This window comes from Gobio gobio (assembly GCF_949357685.1).
Source record: "Gobio gobio genome assembly, chromosome: 16".
Lineage (NCBI taxonomy): Eukaryota > Metazoa > Chordata > Actinopteri > Cypriniformes > Gobionidae > Gobio > Gobio gobio.
Genome location: NC_137109.1, coordinates 39,762,532 through 39,783,670, shown reverse-complemented (window position 1 = coordinate 39,783,670; position 21,139 = coordinate 39,762,532). Strand labels below are relative to the sequence as shown.

The window sequence follows — 21,139 nt, the reverse complement described above, 5'->3', positions numbered from 1 at the left end:
AAAACTATGAACTCAAGGCAAGTGGACTTTGACCTTGATTCAAAAAATGCGTCTGGGAAATAATAACGTGAAGCGAACGAACAAGTTCAGACAAGACTAGGGTGACATTTAAGGGATAATAATCAGGGCTTGACATTAACAACCGCCATTTGCGGGTGTAACGTTATTTCGGCTGCACACTAGTCACTCTGGCTGTTGAACTTATTATAGTCTTCTCAAAAGCCATCTGTTCTCTAAAGTTACATACAACATTGGTAACATTAATACACGTTTCAAACTTCATAGCATTTGAAGAGAATGACAGTCATAAAACGGACTGTAAAGTGATCATTTAGGTGTCAGGTATGATGCACACATTTTGATATTTAATAAAATAAACTGTCAAATCATATGGAAATATGGATAGGCCTATGCATTATTTCACTAGGACCCTTACGAAAATTAACCATGGTTTTATTGTAGTAAAATGTAGTTAACCATGGTTTTTTGGCTAATTGATTACCATTTATATAACCACAGTTTTACCACAAATACCATGGTTAAACTATGGTTAGAGTTGCAAAACCATGGTTAATTTGTGGTTACCATGGTTTAACTATAATTTAAATATAATTTGGTTTTATTTATAGTAAAACCATGGTTCATTTTTGTAAGGGGATACTGTTTGGGCTCTTACACAAAATATGCTAGATTTAAATGCATCATTGCTGAACACTGATGAGAATATTGCTTGAGAATATATTTACAGAGATAATATTCGAGATTATATTTACGACAAATTATTTTTTATGTGTTATGCGTTGCTATTGACGACAGCCATTATAAGGAAGGAGATCCCACAGAATCTAGCTTAAAAAAAGTGCATTGAGCTGCTTTAGTTATTTGTTGTTTGTTGATTTTCAAATATAAAACTTGTTGAGATGTTTTAAGTGTGTGCATGATTCTGTTCTTTTTGAACACTTTCATCTCGTTTGAACAAAACCGTGATAATATTGATAACCGTGATAATTTGGGTCACTTTAATCGTGATGTTAAATTTCCATACCGTTTCATAACACATGAAAATATGATTGCTTGCCAGTATTATTTAATTTATTATAAATGTTTCAACATTCATTTCACCATTTACGTTGCTGTACCATTAGAGAATAAAGTCAAACTTGTGAAATCAGTCTGTTTATTCTGACTTTTATTCTACTTCATAAAGTGACTTCATAAAAATATATATTTTTTTAAATTATTCTCAACTCTTCGGCACAATCATGGTAACCACAAAAATGTCAACATAACAGAAAATCTTTTAAATATAACACATATCTAACCTTAGAATTAAAGCTATTTGCTTTTACTCAAAAACACGTAAAATAATAGGCTACTTAAAGGGTTAGTTCACCCAAAAATGAAAATTCTGTCATTAATTACTTACCCTCATGTCGTTCGACACCCGTAAGACCTCTGTTCATCTTCAGAACAGAAATTAAGATATTTTTTTTTAAATCCGATGGCTCAGAAAGGCCTCCATTGGCACAATGTACTTTACACTCTCAAGACCCTTAAAAGGTACTAAAGACGTCGTTACAAAGTCCATCTCACTACAGTGGTTCTACAATAACTTTATGGAGTGACGAGAATAGTTTTTAACCTAAATAACGACTTATATAGTGATGACCGATTTCAAAACACTGCATTATGAAGCTTCGAAGCGCTATGAATCAGCGAGTCAATTCATGATTCGGGTTGCATGTCAAACCGCCTAACTGCTGAAATCACGTGACTTTGGCGATCCAAACCGCTGAATCCACTCACTGATTCATAACACTTCGAAGCTTCATGATGCTGTGTTTTGAAATCGGTCATCACTATACAAGTCATTATTTAGGTTTTTTTGTGCACAAAAACTATTCTCGGCGCTTCATAAAGTTATTGTAGAACCACTGTAGTGAGATGGACTTTGTAACAACGTCTTTAGTACCTTTTATGGGTCTTGAGAGTGTAAAGTGCATTGTATCCCCGGGAGATACCATTCATCGAGGCGGCTGGGTGTGGGCTCTTCAGGGGCTGCTCAGTCCAGGCCCAGCTCGCAAACGGCCTTATTGAGAACACGGATTAGTTGGGTGTCCGCACCAGCCTTAGCCGCGTCGTTGCGCTGCTGAGATGTCGAGGGGGCGGGAGCCTGACCATTCCTCGGCATCGGAGGCGACGAGGGACATGGAATCATCGTGTGGATCGTCCACATCATTGCCGCCGAATGAGACCAGGTCCTCGGCGTCGAGCGGAGGAAGCAGGTCTGAACGAGAGAATGTTACTGGAGAAACGTCTCTCTGAGGCAAAGACGAGGCACGCGGGCACTGGGCCGACGTGAGCTCGCCCGCCTCAGTATAATCAGCCCTCTGGCGCAATCGTTAGCCTACTTTTTACAAAAACGGCTTCTACGGGGCGATAGTGTAAGATACAAGGTAATGGAGCATTTTATACATTATCGTGTTTGTTTAGAAATAAACAATGGACAAATGGAGTCTTTAAGCACCTCAGATGTAAAGATATTCACTGTCAAAGTGAGGCCAAAATGAATGGGAGTCAATGGGATGCTAACAGCAGGTGATGGCTTGGTTAGCAATGGCTGCCCCTATGGAAGGTACGCTTTCCGGGGGCTGGATTACCCCCTTGGGCAAAATCTGCGCAGAACCGATCACCGATGATCAGCCCGAGATGCATGCCAGTTAGAAAAGTGTCCGAGGGTGGCCGCCTTGCTCTGATGTCATGCTGACGTATGTCAAAAAAGGCGGATGTGTCGGATTCTGCAGTCGAGCGCAGTTGCTCTCCACTGACTGCGCTGAGCAAAAGCATGATGGGAAACGACTTGCTGACGACGCAGCTGAATGCTTATTGGTTTAAACAACCGTGATGTATGGTTCTTTTGTAAAATGTTTGATTTTAAAACTCTGATATCATGTTTTTATGTGTGAATATTCCCAAACTCTCTAACAAAGGCCATCTCTTTGCGGGTTATGTGATTGTTGTCATATTTATAAAAATAAAAAAATACAAATAAAAAAAAAAAATATATATATATAGGCCTATATATATAAACATGTATGTAGGCCTAATTAAAGTAAAAATGATTGATAAACACGTATTTCGAATGGAAATAAATGACAAAAACTTTGGGTGTCTTGTTCATAATATTTATTTTCATATAAAAGTAACAGAACTTAAATTACATCCAGTTTATCAGCAACAAAGCGCACGAGTGTGTGAATCCCTCGATATCCGCCTTTGATCTCGCAGGTGTCTGATCCACTACGAGAAGAGAGAACTGTCCGTCTTGCCTGCACTTTTTTCACTCCTCCTCCCCTCACTGCAGCCGCCTAGTCTCGGCGGCGGGGCGAGGCGGGGCGAGGCGAGGCGAATCTCAAACAAGCCTTATGGCTAGATGTGAACTTTAGATTGAAATAGTACTTGGGCAGCGACAAGTACAGACAAGACAAGAACGCATATTGAGAAACGGCCATCATTTCAGCATAGCCTAAGATTACAAGCGGTAAGTGTTGGTGTATTATATCGCATATTATATACACATTACCTAATTGCATGCCTTGTACAATCACAAGAAATGTTGATAGACGTTTTAATATATTATTTTTAGCCAGTGGAGTCGTAATGTCGTGTTAAAACGTTAAATCTGGTGTTTACTCGAGGTTCTAGCTTTTATATGACCGAGATGAAACACATCGATTAAAAAAAGCATACCCTTCACAAACACTGGTATGCAGTTTTGACAAAGTAGGCTAAATTGACAGACCCCGCTATAAAACTCAACTTCCGATATGCTATTCTGACAAAGGAAGCCGTTACATCGACAGAACACCGGCTGCGCTCGTCCGGTTGTCACCTGCTAACTTTGCCTAACAAGATAACGTTACCAGACCCAGCTAACTTTTGAAGGAGTAACCCCTGTCAATACAATTGGATTAGCTGCCTGAAACGGAGAAATGTCCGAATCAAGAAACACCAACGTGATTAAATCGGATATTGCCTTCAATGGAGCAGCACAAAATTTGCTAGCGGCTGGCCAGTCAATGTTAACTGATTATAAAGCTGTCAGTTGCCTCTATGAGTTATTATTTTGCTATCTTCCTTACCAGTCTTTGGATATTTGCGTCTTAACGCGAGTTCAATTTGGCCGCAGGAGTGTGCCATGGTTGGCTTGTTGTTTCTATGTGTTCCATGTGTTACGATCGGGGCAAATCGCATACAATCCCCTTCGTGACAAGGCTAACATTTACCAAGGCAGACAGCAGCATCTGCGGTGTCAAAATAGGGGAAACAAAACTAGAACAAAGTAACATCACTTACTGCGGTTTGCCTTGGATTACTGCAATTTTGACACTCGTTTCTCTAAAACTGGACGAAATTGCGCCAGCAAACTTTGTCACAAGACAGAACAGATGTCACAAAGCCCATTTCAAGTCTTAACTCAATTTTGACCAAATGTGTAGTTACTGCGCTTTGTCTTTGGACGGCAGTAGCTATATATATATATAAAGGACTGGCACATCTAAAAAAAAACAAGCTCATAAAGGACGGGGATCTAAACTGAGGTGAATAATCTTACTTTTCAGTGACGATACATTGCTTAAAAAAACCAAGTAAATAAAAAACAGACAGGTGTTTAAAATAAACTTGAATCAATCTATTGTAAAAGAAACCTCTCCGCAGTTGAACAGAATGGTTCAGATGGCAAAGACCCTAGTCTTTCTCTGCATGCTGATTGGATGGTCAGAAGCTTTTCCACCACATGATGTCATCAGTGAGAATGAAGTAAAGAAAGATGTAGAGAGAGAAAGAAGAGATGCTGTAAGTGCCTCATTTTATCTTTGCTGATGCATGCTGATTACCTACTCCATACATCTGAAAAATATGAATCATATTCAAGGCTACTGTAAACTTCTGTAAAATGTGCATTTCAGCTCTTTCTAGATACTGCTAATAGATTATATAGTTTTACTCTTTTTTTAATTGCATGCATAAAAAGTTGCTATGCCATTTAATAACATTTCTTTCTTAGGTCGCTGATATTACTCCACCAGTGTGCCGTGTGGTTAACGAGACTTCAGACTGTTTGTTATCATGTGGAAATACAAATATGGAAGTGACTTATATCATGACAGATGGAGCTGGTTCAGGAATTGCTAATTTAGACATTGTTAGCTCTGGTGGCGTTTTTAGCAACTTTACACAAAATGATGGACTAGATGAAAATGGCTACAATGCAACCATTTTGCATTATTCCGGCATCTGCTGCCTTGAAGATATGAAGGTTTCTGTGATGGACAAGGCAGGAAACACAGGAAAGTGTCCTGTTATTGTAAAACGTGTTACAACCACAGTTAAGCCTCCCCGTAGCTCCACCACAACCATCTCTCTTTGGTCAAGTTTAATACCGATGGCCCTTAAATTTATGCTGCTCTAAGATGGATGTGGACTTTACACCCACTTCATTTTTTTTTAAATTTCATTTGAATAATATTAAACTTACTGTGTAGCACGTAAAAAAAACATGAAACAATGTACTTGATGTTGTTACGTCAGGGGACGTATTGTTGTTTTTCCTCCCCCTCCCTGTCTGTAGAGACGTGCCTGTGCGCATCTCTCTCTCTCTCTCTCTCTCGCTCTCAGGTAGCTCCGCCTTGATTGGACGTATTGGAGACGCACCCAGTGATTGGTGGACTGGAATGGAACGATCCTTTCAAAAAATGCCCGGGATGTGGCAGAGGGGAGAGTGTTTGCTGGTGGTGTTGTAGCTAGTATCGAGAGAGAGTGACTATTGTTGTTGGCTTGTGATCAGCTAAATCGTGTCTGGTTATCACCCATTCTGATTTACTTCTGTAAAGCACTCTCATTTTGACTTTTTACTTTGTCCATACTGTTTTCACTTGTTTATTATTATTTTTGTTTCTTTACCGTGGCAGTTGTGTTGCCATCCCTCTGTAAATATTGAGTAGGCCTATATATTACCACTTTTCTGGATTCCTGAAGCGGTAGGGGTTGGGTGCCTTTTATTTTGTGTACATCTTTTCTCCTGTGTTGAGCTAGCCAAGAAGTTAGGTTAAGATCACTGTATTTTCTTTTTCTTTCTTTAACAGGGTTTAGTTAGCAATAAATTGGGGTTTAGTTAGTGGCCGTTTTGTTTATTGTTTTGGCCTTGCCCGGCCGTGAAGAATTGCTTCACTTTTCTGTTGTGACAAAACTTAACAAAAAAAAAGAAAGAGAAACAATAAAAAAGAAATTGTTTAAACTGATTTCTCCAGAACATTTTCTTTATGCTGCTTCCCTGACCTAGACCAGGGTCGTAACAATGTCAGTATTAAGTCAATGACTTGCTTTATGATATGGTACAGGAAAATGTGATCGCTTGTCAGTACTTTTTTATTTGTTGTTTTTCTGCATTCATGTAACCTAGTTAAACTATACTTTGCTGCAGCATTAGAGAATAAAGTCAAATTTGTGGAAGTTGCATGGATTTATATTGATTCCAACTTTTATTCTACTTTATAAAGTGCTAAATAACCAAAACTATATTTTATGTTATATGGAGTACAAGTTCTGGTTGCAACAAAGCCCCTAACCTAAGAAACCCATTAGTTTCAAAATAAACCATTTCAAGTCTGATATTGAGATATCTGTGCAAACTAGCGCTGCACGATTTGGGGAAAATATTTACGGTAATTGCGATTATTCTGGTTAAAATCGTGATTTAAAAAGTTTGAAATGAAAAGTGTGTGTATATAACATTTTGTGTTTATATATATATTAAAGGTCCCATGGCATGGCATTTTTCTATTATTTTATAATGTTTCCTGAGGTGTACTTATATTGTTAGTATGATTTTTACATCATAAAATGTCATAATTTAGAAATAAAAGACATTTTTTCTATACTGCTGTTTGCCCTGTGGCTGAAGACCCTGTTACAAGAGGCGTGTCTGCTGTGAGACTTCAGTAAAAACGCCCACTGTTGTGATTGGCTGACATCTTTGCATTTGATATGAGCGGAGGGGGCGTGGTTTAACGAATTCCCATTATTTTTAGATATGTTCCTATCATATGGAAAGCGTCAGTGACGCGCACTGAGTACACAGCGCAAACAAAGACACAACAGCAGTAATCGAATGTAATCCAGTTTATTGTGGGGAAAGCTGGCTAGCCCGGATACGCTCACGCTTACCCCCCTTCTGCTTAATCTCACGCCGCGTTTGGTGCCTCCGCTGTGGGCCAGATGCAGTAGTGGGGGTCGGGGATGTTGGAGGCCGAGCGGCCAGTGCAGCCCGAGCTTCGGCGTGTGTAAGGTTTATCTCTAAAGATGTTACTATGCTGATGTTGAGCAGAAACGACTGTATGCACATTGTAGAACAGATAGACGCGACGAGGACGTACAAAAACACTGACTCACAAGATAGAAAACACGAAAACACCGCTCTGTCGGGAGAAAGAGAAGCCGCAGCGTGTGCACGAATAATAAATAATTAGCTACACATAAGAAATCACTGATCACAGATCAGAAGGAACTGAAAAAAGACTTCTGTTTTCATTTGTACATCCAAACACTGAGAAACTGCCAGCGTTCACTCGTTCACAACCCATGATCTCTGGAGTGTTTGCATGGGCGTGCCAGATTCTCTGGGTGGAGGAAAGGGAGGTAACCGTTCCTGCTTGGACGTCAAAACAGGAGACTTCAGGATTGGCTAGTCTGGCCTGTCATTTTCTCAAAGGCAGAGAAAGACAGCCAGAACTCGGGTTTACACCGATCAACATTTATATCCACTTGGGGACAATATTCAGGCTAGGGGAACTCATATTAATGTTTAAAAACCTCATAAAATGAAAATTTCATGCATGGGACCTTTAATATGACTAATAATAATAATTATGATTATTATTGCTAAATAAAAACATTTAACAAAATAAGTAATATTACTATTACAATAACATTTTAATTATTGAAAATTAAAAATAGGGTATTTATGAATAAATACAACAATATAATAATAATATTTATATTTTATAGAAAACTTATTTTACAAAAAAACTGCATATTAACAGGGTTACCTGTTAATATGCAGACAGCCTATGACTAAAAATCATTAGAAAGGTCTAAGGATTTATTATAAAGAAATATATATTATAAAAATCTGTGCTTTTTATCTGTGATATCAATTTCTTAAAGCCTATGTCTTTAATATGAAATATGACCCTCGCATCCACTGTGGGGAAACAAACTCCTTTACATGGAAGAAAAACATGGATTGTCATAAATTTAGAGTAAAGTAATATAATCAGAGAAGTAATATTTTTCAGGAAATCCCTGTGAAGCTATCGCTGTAGGCTGATTAAAAAGAAGATAGAAACGCTTTGACTGATTAAGCATGAACACGACTGCATCAAAATATGGTGTATTTGAGTTCTTCAAGCCTTCTCGGGTATTTTGATAATAATAAAGTATGCAGTGCTGATTGACTTCATCACTGTATCGAATACCTAAAAATAATGCATTGTCTGCCTCATTCTGTGATAAGAAGCCACATCAGCTCACAAACCCTCGACTGACGATATGAAGAGAGTTAAAACGTGTTATTAAACGTTGTATTTTGTTGGACAACAGGTTTATGAACGCTTCACATTACTAGTTTGTGAAGTTGTTTGACGCGTGTTGCTTTTTCAAACTCACGTTATGCACAGTTTAGAGTGACCTTTTACTGTGGCCAGCCTAAGGCACCTGTGCAATAATCATGCTGTCTAAACAGCATCTTTACCACACCTGTGAGGTGGATGGATTATCTCAGCAAAGGAGAAGTGCTCACTAACACAGATTTGTGAACAATATTTGAGAGGAATAGGTATTTTGGAAAAAGTCAGATCTTTGAGTTCTGCTCATGAAAAATGGGGGCAAAAACAAAAGTGTTGCGTTTATAATTTGTTCAGTGTAGAAATGGCTCATTCTAAGGTAATAAAAACATAACAGTACATTATGTAAGGTCTTTATACACCACTGAAAATATAGTCATGTATATTATATTGTGTTTCTTGAGATCAATAGATCCTCATAAATAGGCTACTACACACTACACCTTTAAGATACTGCATGCAACTTTTCGTAGATAGAGTAAATTTCATGTTATGTTGTGTTATAGCCCAGCTAAGTTTTTCACGTAAATGATGTCAATTCCCAAATAAAATTTGATTCGCAAATAACAAATACTTGTATAGATTTTTCTATGAATTATTTTAATGAATTATCAATAGACATATGATTATATTTATTAATATGACCTGCTTATTTCTTAATATTTTATTTGTGAGAGAGGTATTTAGGCTTTAACTTCCAGTTTTTACTCCACCTGAGGAGAAATGTCTGCTTAGGTCCATGCTGGAGTAACATGATATTGAAAGTCATTGCGATGAATAATAGACATCACTTAGGAATAGGACTACAACAGTCAGCAAGTAAAACCCATTGCAACCTAAAAACAAGCTGCCTAAAGTGTTATGACTTGATACACACACCCACACACACATACGGTAAGCTATACATGTATATATATGTATGTATGTATATATATGTGTGTGTGTGTGTGTGTGTGTGTGTGTGTGTGTGTGTGTGTGTGTGTGTGTGTGTGTGTGTGTGTGTGTGTGTGTGTGTACTGGGCCTGGTTACAAAGCCCTTAACTAAGAATTAAACTCATTCATTTTAAGACTGATATTGAGAAATACATTATAAACAAAATTGTGTTTTTCAAGATACACGACAATAATGCAAACTTTGATCAAGACACTCCACTTCCAAATCAATCGATCAGACAGTTTGGTTAGAGCCAATTTCGTGTTTTGTTGTGTTTTAGCGCCACCAAGTGGCCAATCACGACTTTTTTTCTGAGTCCTCGCATTCATTGATTGAAGAGTTTCACATAAATAAAGTAAATTCAAGAACAAAAAGAAAAAATGAAAAACATAAATGAAGCAGTTTGGCTTTAAAAGATTTGGGATCTTACTGTGCACAAAACTCAGGTGGACCAGTAACAATTGGTGCCATGATTTTATGGTTTATCCTCGACCACCCCACAGTCTTGCTTGAAATGCTAAAAAAAAATGAAACCACACTTAATCATCCACATTTTCCACATACATCAAATAATACTGAATGATTGTTATCTATCTGGTAATTGATTTCATTACCTGCATATAATCATATAAACATTTTAAGAAGAGCATTCAAAGAGCCATTATTAATTATAAATCACGTTTTATAAAAAATAATTATTTTTAAATAGCAGAATAGAGTCAAACATAATTTAATCAAGCATCACTTTGACCTGATCCCAATTAACTGTTAATGATTTATACATTTCTCTGGTACTGGCAAGGTTTATCGAAAGCAAGCTAGTGCATGGTCACAGTTTATTTAGTCTATGCAACGATCAATTATTGATCTTTGAGATAGGGATGTGACCATTTTTTTTTTGTCATATATTAATTTACTAAATAAAAAATTGTAATTTACACCAGCAAAACTAAATCTTAGGGTGATTATTTAATATCGAATAACCAAATTGAGGCCCTATGCATTATTTCGTTTGGTAAAGTTGTGTTTAAAGAGTTCACCCAAAAATGAAAATTCTGTCATTAATTACTCGCCCTCATATCGTTCCAAAACCGTAAAACCTCTGTTCATCTTCGGAACACAGAATTAAGATATTTTTGATCTAAAAAAAAATCGAGAGCTCTCTGAACCATCCATAGACAGCAATTTTATTACAACGTTCACAGCACAGAAAGGTAGTAAAGACATTAAAAATAGTCTAAGTGACTTCAGTGGTTCAACCTTAATTTTATGAAGCGACAAGAATACATTTTGTGCACAAAAAACAAACAAAAAATATAGCTGCAAGCAGCAATACCGGGGCCAAGCGCAAAGAAGAAGACAAGACATGCCAAAATGGCTGGCAGTGTCAGATCAACTGGAGCAATGAGCAATTAATCACGTTTTAAGATGATTTTAGGCAAAAGGCTGAAAAATGCATTGTAGTCTGACAGTGTCAGACCAACTGCAACAATGAACAATTATACAGTTTAAGAAGATTACGCAAAATGGCTGAAATATCATATATAGAGTCACTGATAATATAAGTTAATGGTTTATCACTTTTGACCAATAGATGGCACAGTTATGAAATTGATGTGGTGTGGTCAGAATAAGGGAACAATGACACATGCAAAGTTTGATGCCAATATGTCAAAGCATTGCAGAGATACAGCCTCAAGAGTCATTTTGGCATTATGCCTCATCTTCGTCGCTGCGGTTTACAAAAACGGTTTCATCTATTGATGCAAAATCCCTAACTTTTTGTTGACACAATCTGAAGATGATACGATTCGATTTTGGTGGAAATTGGACAAACGGTCTAGGATGAGTTTGAAAAAGTAGGTTTTGATCAAATAAGAACATTGAGGACAGGATGTTTGACCAAATATGGCAAAATTAGTATCTATGTTCTCGGCATGAGCCAATAAATGTATTATGACCAGTTTCATTAAACTAGGCTAATTTAATCAAATGTTATTAGCATTTTTGTAAATGTTGTTATAACCTTTGACCACAAGGTGGAACTGCCCCAAAACTTTTTGAGTACCTTCAAAGCATTGTGCGGAATACACATAGCAAGTTTTGTAACGATAGACTAATGCGTTTGTAAAATATAGTATTTTAGCACATAATTCAAAATGGCCGACAGCCAAAATGGCTGATATGGTAAAATTAAATATCATACGACTCGGCATGCCGTCTTGAATCTAACGAGACAACTTTTATGATCTTTGGACAAACCGTTCAAAAGTTATAAGCAAAAATAGCAATTTTTTTGTATCTCCGGACCAGTAGGTGGCGCTGCGCCGAAACGCTGCATGTTGCCTCAGGTCATGATTGTGATGACATATACCAAGATTGGTTTGAATACGATAAAGCGTTGCGGAGATATAGCTTTATAAGTGTTTTTGCAACCGCTACGTAAAATTTGTGTGCGCGTTTATCCAAAACGATTTGACAAATCAACTTGATTTGCAAGATTTTTTGTCAGCATGGTCTGAAGATGATCTGGTTCAAATTTCGTGCAAATCGGACAAACCGTCTAGGACGAGTTCGCAAAAGTAGGTTTTTTGGAAAATTAAAAATGGCGGGGAAATTATCATGACCGAAAATGACGTCATAGGGTGCAATTGAATTTGCATGAGCCAATTAATGTATTATGACCAGTTTCATTATACTAAGCTAATTAAATCAAAAGTTTTGACATAACATTTTTGTAAATTTTGTTATAACCTTTGACCACAAGGTGGCACTGCCCCAAAACTTTTTGAGTACCTTCAAAGCATGGTGCGGAAGACACATACCAAGTTTCGTAACGATAGACTAATGAGTTTGTAAAATATAGTATTTTAGCACATAATTCAAAATGGCCGACAGCCAAAATGGCCGATATGGTAAAATTGAATATCAGACGACTCGGCATGCCGTCCTGAATCTAACGAGACCACTTTTATGATTTTTTGAGAAACGGTTCAAAAGTTATAAGCAAAAATAGCCATTTTTCATATCTCCGGACCAGTAGGTGGCGCTGCGCCGAAACGCTGCAAGTTACCTTAGGTCATGCTTGCGATGACATGTACCAAGTTTGGTTTGAATATGTTAAAGCGTTGCAGAGATATTACCTTAAGTGTGTTTTTGCAAGCGTTACGTAAAATTTGTTTGCGCGCTTATCAAAAACGATTCGACGAATCAACTTGATTTGTAAGATTTTTTGTAAGCATGGTCTGAAGATGATCTGGTTCAATTTTCGTGCAAATCGGATGAACCGTCTAGGACGAGTTCGCAAAAGTAGATTTTTCGGTTAATTGAAAATGGCGGGAAAATTATTATGACGGAAAAGGACGTCATAGGGTGCAATCGAATCGGCTTGAGCCAATGACTCAGAGGAAAACTGAATTTTGTTTCTAAAGTTATTAGCATAAACATGAGTCCAATTTTGGACTGATGGTGGCGCTAGAGGGATTGATTTGCTATGGTGACATTTCAGACTGTCCTCTATTGGTGTGCCAAATTTCACAACTTTTTAACATACGGTTCTATGGGCTGCCATAGACTTCGTGGCGGAAGAAGATGAATAATAATAATAATAGGAACGGAAAGGTTTCAATAGGTGCCTTCGCACCTTCGGTGCTTGGCCCCTAATAACGACTTTATTCAACAATTTCTTCTCGTCTGTGTCAGTCTCCTACATTGGCCAAGTCCTGCATCAGCATCACACACATGCTTCGTGGTGCTTGTGTCAACAGCATCGGCCAATGGTAAGCCGACGTTCTGGCATAGCCCTGACTCAAGCAATGCACTGTATTCACTATGTCAACAGGGTATGAGCCTGACACAGACGTGAAAAAAAAAGTAGAATAAAGTCGTTATTTTTGTATATTTTCGCACACAAAAAGTACTCTCAACGCTTCATAAAATTAAGGTTGAACCGCTGTAGTCACATGGACTGTTCTAAAGATCTCTTCAGAGGTGGGTAGAGTAGCCAAAATCTGTACTCAAGTAAAAGTACAAGTACTTACGGAAATATTTACTCAAGTAAAAGTAAAAGTAGCAATCGTAATATTTACTTGAGTAAGAGTAAAAAAGTATTCGATGAGAAAACTACTCAAGTAGTTAGTTACTAGTTACTTTCAATCTGATTGATAAGAAGCGAAAACCCTGAATTTCAGGCTACTTGGAGAGCTTTCACACACCTCTCTGTAACACTTTACAATAAGGTTGTATTAGTTAACATTAGTTAATGTATTATAAGATGAACTAACCATGAACAACACCTCTGTTCAGCATTAGTTAATATTTGTCAACGTTAGTTCATAAAAATCTAGCTGTTCATGGTTTATTCATGTTAGTTCACAGTGCATTGACTAATGTTAACAATATTTGAATAATGCATTAGTAAATGTTTAAATTAACATAAAGATAAGTAAGTGCTTTATAAGTGCAGTTCATTATTAGTTCATGTTAACTAATGTAAGCTAATGAACCTTATATATATATGTGTGTGTGTGTGTGTGTGTGTGTGTGTGTGTGTGTGTGTGTGTGTGTGTGATTAATGGTTAAACAGTGTAAATTAATGGTGTGCTGGGCTAACTAGAGCTCTTCTTAAAACATACATTGTTCTTATATTTTTATAGGCTATTCTTTAGGTAGGAATAAAATACAATACCGTTTTTATTTGTATGCATTTTCTACACTTCAGACAGGTTTCTGTCCGGATTTGTGTATAAATGCAAGACGTCACATTAGGCTGTTCAATTTGTTTCGTTTTGTGAAGAAAAGGATATGTAAATGTGAAGATGTGAACGTTTGTTCGTGGACGTGTGTTGTTTTTGAGGATTCAAACGATTTGTCATTGCTTACACGAGCGCATATGAGGAAAACACTGGGACAGTGTGTGAAATAGTTTTATAATAAGGGAAAATTTCCCATAGTTACCAAATGACCGTTAATAGTGTTCAAATATAGGCATCATTGTGACACTTACCGCTACATGTTCTTTTCAGGGTGGAATTCTTGTATGCTGAGAGATGTCAGTTCGTTTTGGTGCACACAACATGCATCGCATTATGAAACTATTCTTTTTGACATCTTGGAGTGAAAACATAGACTGAACTTGAGGCCACGGGCAATCTGCCTCCCGTAGCTCACACACATCTTCCTCAGCTTCGGCCATCATCTTCCGACTAAACGCGCGCTAATTATAAGCGGGTGATGTAGCAACCTCTCGCGAAGCAGCCTCTCCAACGTTTCGCGAGACTTGCGAAAGTCATATGAACTTATTTTAATATATATAATATAATTATTACCATTTGACAGTAACGGAGGAACGCCGTATGTAACTAAGTAAAAGTACAGTTTTTTCACAAGAAATTTACTTGAGTAAGAGTAAAAGTACCCATCTTTAAATCTACTCTAAAAGTACAAGTTACCCAAAATATTTACTCAAGTAAATGTAACGAAGTAAATGTAATTCGTTACTACCCACCTCTGGATCTCTTTACTACATTTCCAGGACTTGAAAGTGGTAATTAAATTGCTGTCTATGGATGGTTCAGAAAACTCTAGGATTTCATCAAAAAAATCTTAATTTGTGTTCCGAAAATGAACGAAGGTCGGGTTTGGAACGACATGAGGGTGAGTAATGACATTTTAGGTGAACTAACCTGGTACTGTGGCCCTCTAGCGGTTAAAAATAAAAACTGCATGCAGTTTGCAGAAGAACTTTGTTGCTTGTGCTATACTGAGGTCGAATATGGATATCTTACTGCTCAACCTAGACATAATAAATACATATTTTATGTCTATGCTGTTCACTACTAGGCTTAAGAGTTATGGCCAGCTATGGTACGAAAAGGATCTCAAGCTGACTAGCTGAGCTGAAGACGTTACTGTAGCTACACGGTAACGTACTTCGAAAATAATTTCCAGCACAGCTACAACAAAATGACGCTTCACAATATTGCTTTACTATTAACTCTGGTAGAGAGCTATATGGAAGTTTATCTGTTAAAAAAAATAAATAAATACATTAGTCACCTGTTGTGTAACAAAAATGCCATCACCGAAACACACCAATGCTGTTATGAGCTTGTCGCGTTCTCTCTTTTTGCCATCAGACTCTCTTTCTCGCAGGCTCGCTTGCATTTCTACAACATTAGTTTTTTGTGCGACAGCGCCACCTTGCAAATTCTACTCCACCTGTAAATTATTATTTTTTCTAAGTATCTTTCCAGTTTTTTTATAAGAGCAGGCGCGGCCATTTTAAACTTGCTTTCGGTGTCAGCACAGAATGATTTATTATTTAGCTGTGCAAAAATAGTTCATTGTCCTGCTGGATGTTGTAATGATTAATGTAGCTACTAATAAACACACAGCACAATTGTTTTACCGTTCATTGCACTTTGTTTAATGTGTCACACATCAAACGTGCACAGAAATCTATTTCCAAGAAAACAGAATTTAAAGTATGTTGCTCATATATTTAAACATGCTATATTTAAACTGCTAATACAAAAATTAGGGCCCTAGAAATGCGCTCTCTGAAACTGAGGCCTGGTAGTGCAGGAATAGGCTACCTTGCGCATCAAGTAGCCAGAGCAACTTCTCTCTATTTATGGATATGACGCACAGGTGAGTGATGTTATTTAACTTAACATTTTATGGTTCTCATTGTCTTTTGCCATGTGTGTTTGTGTTTTCACTGATCAGATGGGCATTATAATTTCGTTGTACTGCAATGACAATAAAGCTTCTAACTAACTAACTATGTACACAATTTCCTGCGAAAACCATCTAAAATATAGACACTTTTAAACCATAGGCCTAGTTAATGCAGGGTGAGACAAAACACGTTTTGAAAGAAGGATTGATGATGACTCATTACTTAAATTTTACATAACTTAAAGTTATATAGTGTAGGCCAGTGGTTCCCAACCACGTTCCTGGAGGACCCCCAACAGTGCACATTTTGCATGTCTCCTTTGTCTGACACACCCACATCAGGTCTTGGAGTAGCTACTAATGAGCTGATGACCTGAATCAGGTGTGTTTGATTGAGGAGACATGCAAAATGTGCACTGTTGGGGGTCCTCCAGGAACGTGGTTGGGAACCACTGGTGTAGGCTACCTTTAAATAATATTTCTTTAATTTCTAGGAGCATCATAGATTTGCAGATTCCACTGAATCTATAGGCATACTAGTACATAAAAACACCAGAGAAAGGGCTATTCTTTGGAATGAACACTGAGTCTGAACGTATTAAACATTGACATCAAGTTTAGTATATAGTTAACAGTCGGCTTGTTTTAAGCGCGGAACACAGTTCAATCCGAGTTCCCACACGAACATATTAAGGATTCCGTCCATTTTATCACGAAATTCAAACAATAAATGCCGTTTTGACGCTTGGTAATGTGGCGTGACTGATCACAGTTAAAGGGGCCATGTGCGCGTGAACGCGATCATCTATGAACATCTGAAGGTATGTTGAGGATACATTACAACTGGAAAGACCTCAATATAACTGCTTGTAAACTAAACAATGTCATGTAGCATCACATTTACCTCAGGAGTCATTCAGTGTCCACAGAATTTTATTCACTAGAGAAATCAACTCTTTCACTAAATATATGTACTATATTAGCCTATATATTAATTATATTCTACTTAACCTGTTAGTGATGTCTTGTTTATTTCTTGTATGTTATGAAAATGACAGCCACTGTGTATAAATTATTCTATTTCAACAACGAATTGGAGGACAAAACTATTTTATAATTAGATTTAGAGGTTATTGCAAAAACTGCCTAATGTGAAGTTTACATGTTTGCGTACTATACATGTTATTTGAGTGTTGATTATTATACCTAAAAATAAATAGCAGCTGAATTTAGGCTAATAGTTTGGGCTCTGTTGTTAACCTTTAATATTAATGTGCAAGGAAGGGCTCCCTATAGTTTACAGCAATATCTTCAATAAACTTTAAGTTATAATTGAATTAATTTAAGGACAGACACTTTTTTTTTCAGTAAACCACTGTTTAATAAAAATAAACAAAAAGCAATTTTGTAAAACTGCTGTGTACCGAACCCGTACCGAACCGTGACTTCAAAACCGAGGTGCATACCGAACCGTCAGTTTTGTGTACCATTACACCCCTATGGAATATAGTGTCTATTTTTGTTATATATATTTATTTATTTTTGTTGATAACCTAACTTAAGGCCTACAATGACAAATTTAATACAAAATCACTTTTATAAACAGATATGAAGTCAAAGATCTCTTCTGAAAAGTGATTTATACCTGTTATTGCAGACCAACGTAATAGCCTTACACTCAATATCAGAGTATAACGCAAAACAGATTCTGTAATTCAGAATGTCCCCGTCCATGCCAAGCTCATTCCTCTTAATTTGTGCTCTTGTTCCCATTGTGACATTTTCCGGCAAGTTTTGTAATGCTGAGAGTATACACGGCAAACATTCACACAAAACATTCTTCTGAGTATGTTTTATCTTGTTTTTCAGGAAAATATCTAAACATCTCAAAAATTAGCAAAATTAACTTAAAGCCAAAATAAAATAAGACCTGTTTTCAAGACGTATTCTCTGAAGTAAGGCTTACTTTTTTTGTAAGAGTTATCTTATTTAAAATATCTTAAAATATATTTAAAAATCAAAAAGATAAAAAAGTCCAAAATGTATTGATCAAGAAAATTTGCAGTGTACCAGGAAAAGAAGATGAAACCGAACAGTTTTTATACTATATAAAAACATATATGTGGAATGTTTTTTGATGTTAAATAAATTAATTCTCCTGCTAATAAAAGCATAAACTTTAATACATTTTTTAAACCTCCCCATAGTTGATCAGAATGGTTCAGATTGCAAAGACCCTGGTCTTTCTCTTCATGCTGATTGGATGGTCACAGGCTTTCCGCACCGTGATGTCATCAGTGAAAATGAAGCAATGAAATATGCTGACAAGGTAGAGGGAGAAATAAGAGATGCGATACTGAATGTAAGGACAACATCTGGTTGTCGTAGGTGTATTGTAAACTGCTGCAAAATATTCATCTTTTTCTAGTCCAGTTTTCTGCTAATTGATAATACAGCTTTAGGTTTGCATTTACTATGGCATTTAATTGAAATAAATAACATTTATTTTCTGTTTAGGTCACTGATTTTACTCCACCAGTGTGCCGTGTGGTAAATGAGAGTTCAGACTGTCTTTTATCATGTGAAAATACAACTATGGAAGTGACCTACATCATTACAGATGGAGCTGGTTCAGGAATCTATTACACCCGTGTTTTTTCCACTGGTGGCGGTTTTAGCAACTTTACACAATATGATGGTCTAGATGAAAATGGCTACATTGCAACATTTTTGCATTATTATATAGGCATCTGCTGCCTTGAAGATGTGGAGGTTTCTGTGATGGACAAAGCAGGAAACACGGGTAAGTGTCCTGTTAATGTAAACCGTGTCAAGCCAGCAACTTTCATTCTCTCATAGCTCCACCACAACAGTCTCCTTGGTCAATAATACTAATGGTACTTATGCTGCAAGATGTACATCAAAAACATGAAAAATGTACATGTGCAATCATTTCAAGACAATATATTAAGTGCAGTAGGGCTGCGCAATATATCGAAATATTGCAAATGTTCATATCACGACATGCATATCGCAACGGCACGCAATATCTGAATGATTTTAATAGGCTACTTCAACATTGCGAAAAGTGTACGTTTTAGGTCAACGCATAGCAGAGAATAGACAGGGCACACGACTGTTACTTATGTGACTTGGTAGACATTAAAAAAAGAGTTATAATATAATAATAATAATAATAATAACTTGCGAAAAACAACTCCTTGCATTCTTGAGCTGTCTGCTGTCTGACACACAACGTGCGCACAAGCCGCCTCTCTGAAAGCGTGTGATCCCTTCAGTTCTGTTTCGTGCTTTGTTACACACTCAAACTGTCAAATACGCACACAGTTATGTCAAAATGGCTGTCTTAACGACTATTCATATAAACACAGTCGGTTATGCTTTAAGTGAACAATATAAGTTGGGGAAAGAAACCAAATGTGTGTCAATAGGATCCGTGCATTAGGTCTTAAAGTGACAGCCTGCTAATACTAAACCTGCCGCTGTCTGTCAAACAACAAAAGAAAAAGAGAAAATCACTTAGTGTATAACCTTTGTAGCTTTATTATGTATCAGTGTATATTTAATTCATGTGAAGACTACTGTTTTTAGTTCTTATTTTGAATAACAAAGATAAATTAAAATAACAAAAATAATCGTCCACCCCTAGTTCAGGTGTGTTTGTTTACCTGGATGTTCTTGATGTTAAGTTTTAGGTTGATACAACTAAATATTACCAAGTCAAGCAAAGAGTTTTTGGTATTTACATATTGGCATGACATTTTTTGTTTATTTACATTGATGTTAAAATTTAATTGACATTCATTTTTTCTAAAACACTGCTGGTCACTTTCAGAAGTTGTAGCGATGCTTTCTTTTCCCAGAAAGAATGTGAAACACATAAATGGTATCATTCACATTTCTTGAAGCTGCTGTCCGTAACTTTTTTTTGTGTTCAAGATTTACAAATATGATATAATGAGAATGTACAAAATGAATCCATTTTCCAAACCGTGTTTTTGTCTTACCCTGAATCATTATGGTACACTTATAATAAGTGTTTATATTGGGACTATTTCAGACCAGACTGGTAGGAACGGAGAGAAGTACCTCCGGCTGCAATGTTCCTCCACAACACGCATGCAGTTCTGTTTATTAATCGCTTGAGCGCAAAAAGTTACGGACTGCAGCTTTAAATCATTTTTTTATATAATTTATATAGATTTTACACACTTAAAGCAATATCGTATCGCATATTATTATTACACATAAATATTGCATTATTTAACAAGGTACTCCATACCGCATTTCTCTTCAATATCGCACAGCCCTAAAGTGCAGTTACATTTCTTGATGTCAATATTAAGTCAATGCCTTGATGTATGGTAGGCATATAATACATGAAAATATGATTGCTTGCCAGTATTATTTAATTTATTATAAATCTGTTTCGACATTCATTTCACTATTTACGTTGCTGTACCATTAGAGAATAAAGTCAAACTTGTGAAATCAGTCTGTTTATTCTAACTTTTATTCTACTTCATAAAGTGCTAAATAACCAAGACCGCATGAATTCGCTCCAAGGATCGGTAGCGAACTGCGTTGAAGGCCGCACGCGCGTTCAGTTGTTTCAGCTGGAAAAATGGATTTGATTATAATATTCTTCATCTGACTCCATTTATCTTAGTTGTCACATTTAGAAGAGAGTGCCAACTGATTGTTTGGTCATTTATATTTGATAGTTAATCATGCATTTAATCATTCCGTTTTAACCCTTTGTTGCAATTATACCGTTCCGTATTGGAGATAGTTAATAATTACAGATTAATTCAGAAAG

The 21,139-nt window shown here is 36.7% G+C and overlaps 1 long non-coding RNA gene across 1 annotated transcript; it reads left to right on the top strand.

Moving 5' to 3' along the window:
- The first annotated feature begins 3,278 nt into the window (after positions 1-3,278).
- Positions 3,279-6,939, top strand: LOC307139452. Its single transcript, XR_013818133.1, has 3 exons — positions 3,279-3,541; positions 4,720-4,857; positions 5,069-6,939. It is a non-coding gene; the product is annotated as an uncharacterized lncRNA (long non-coding RNA).
- The last annotated feature ends 14,200 nt before the right edge of the window (positions 6,940-21,139 follow it).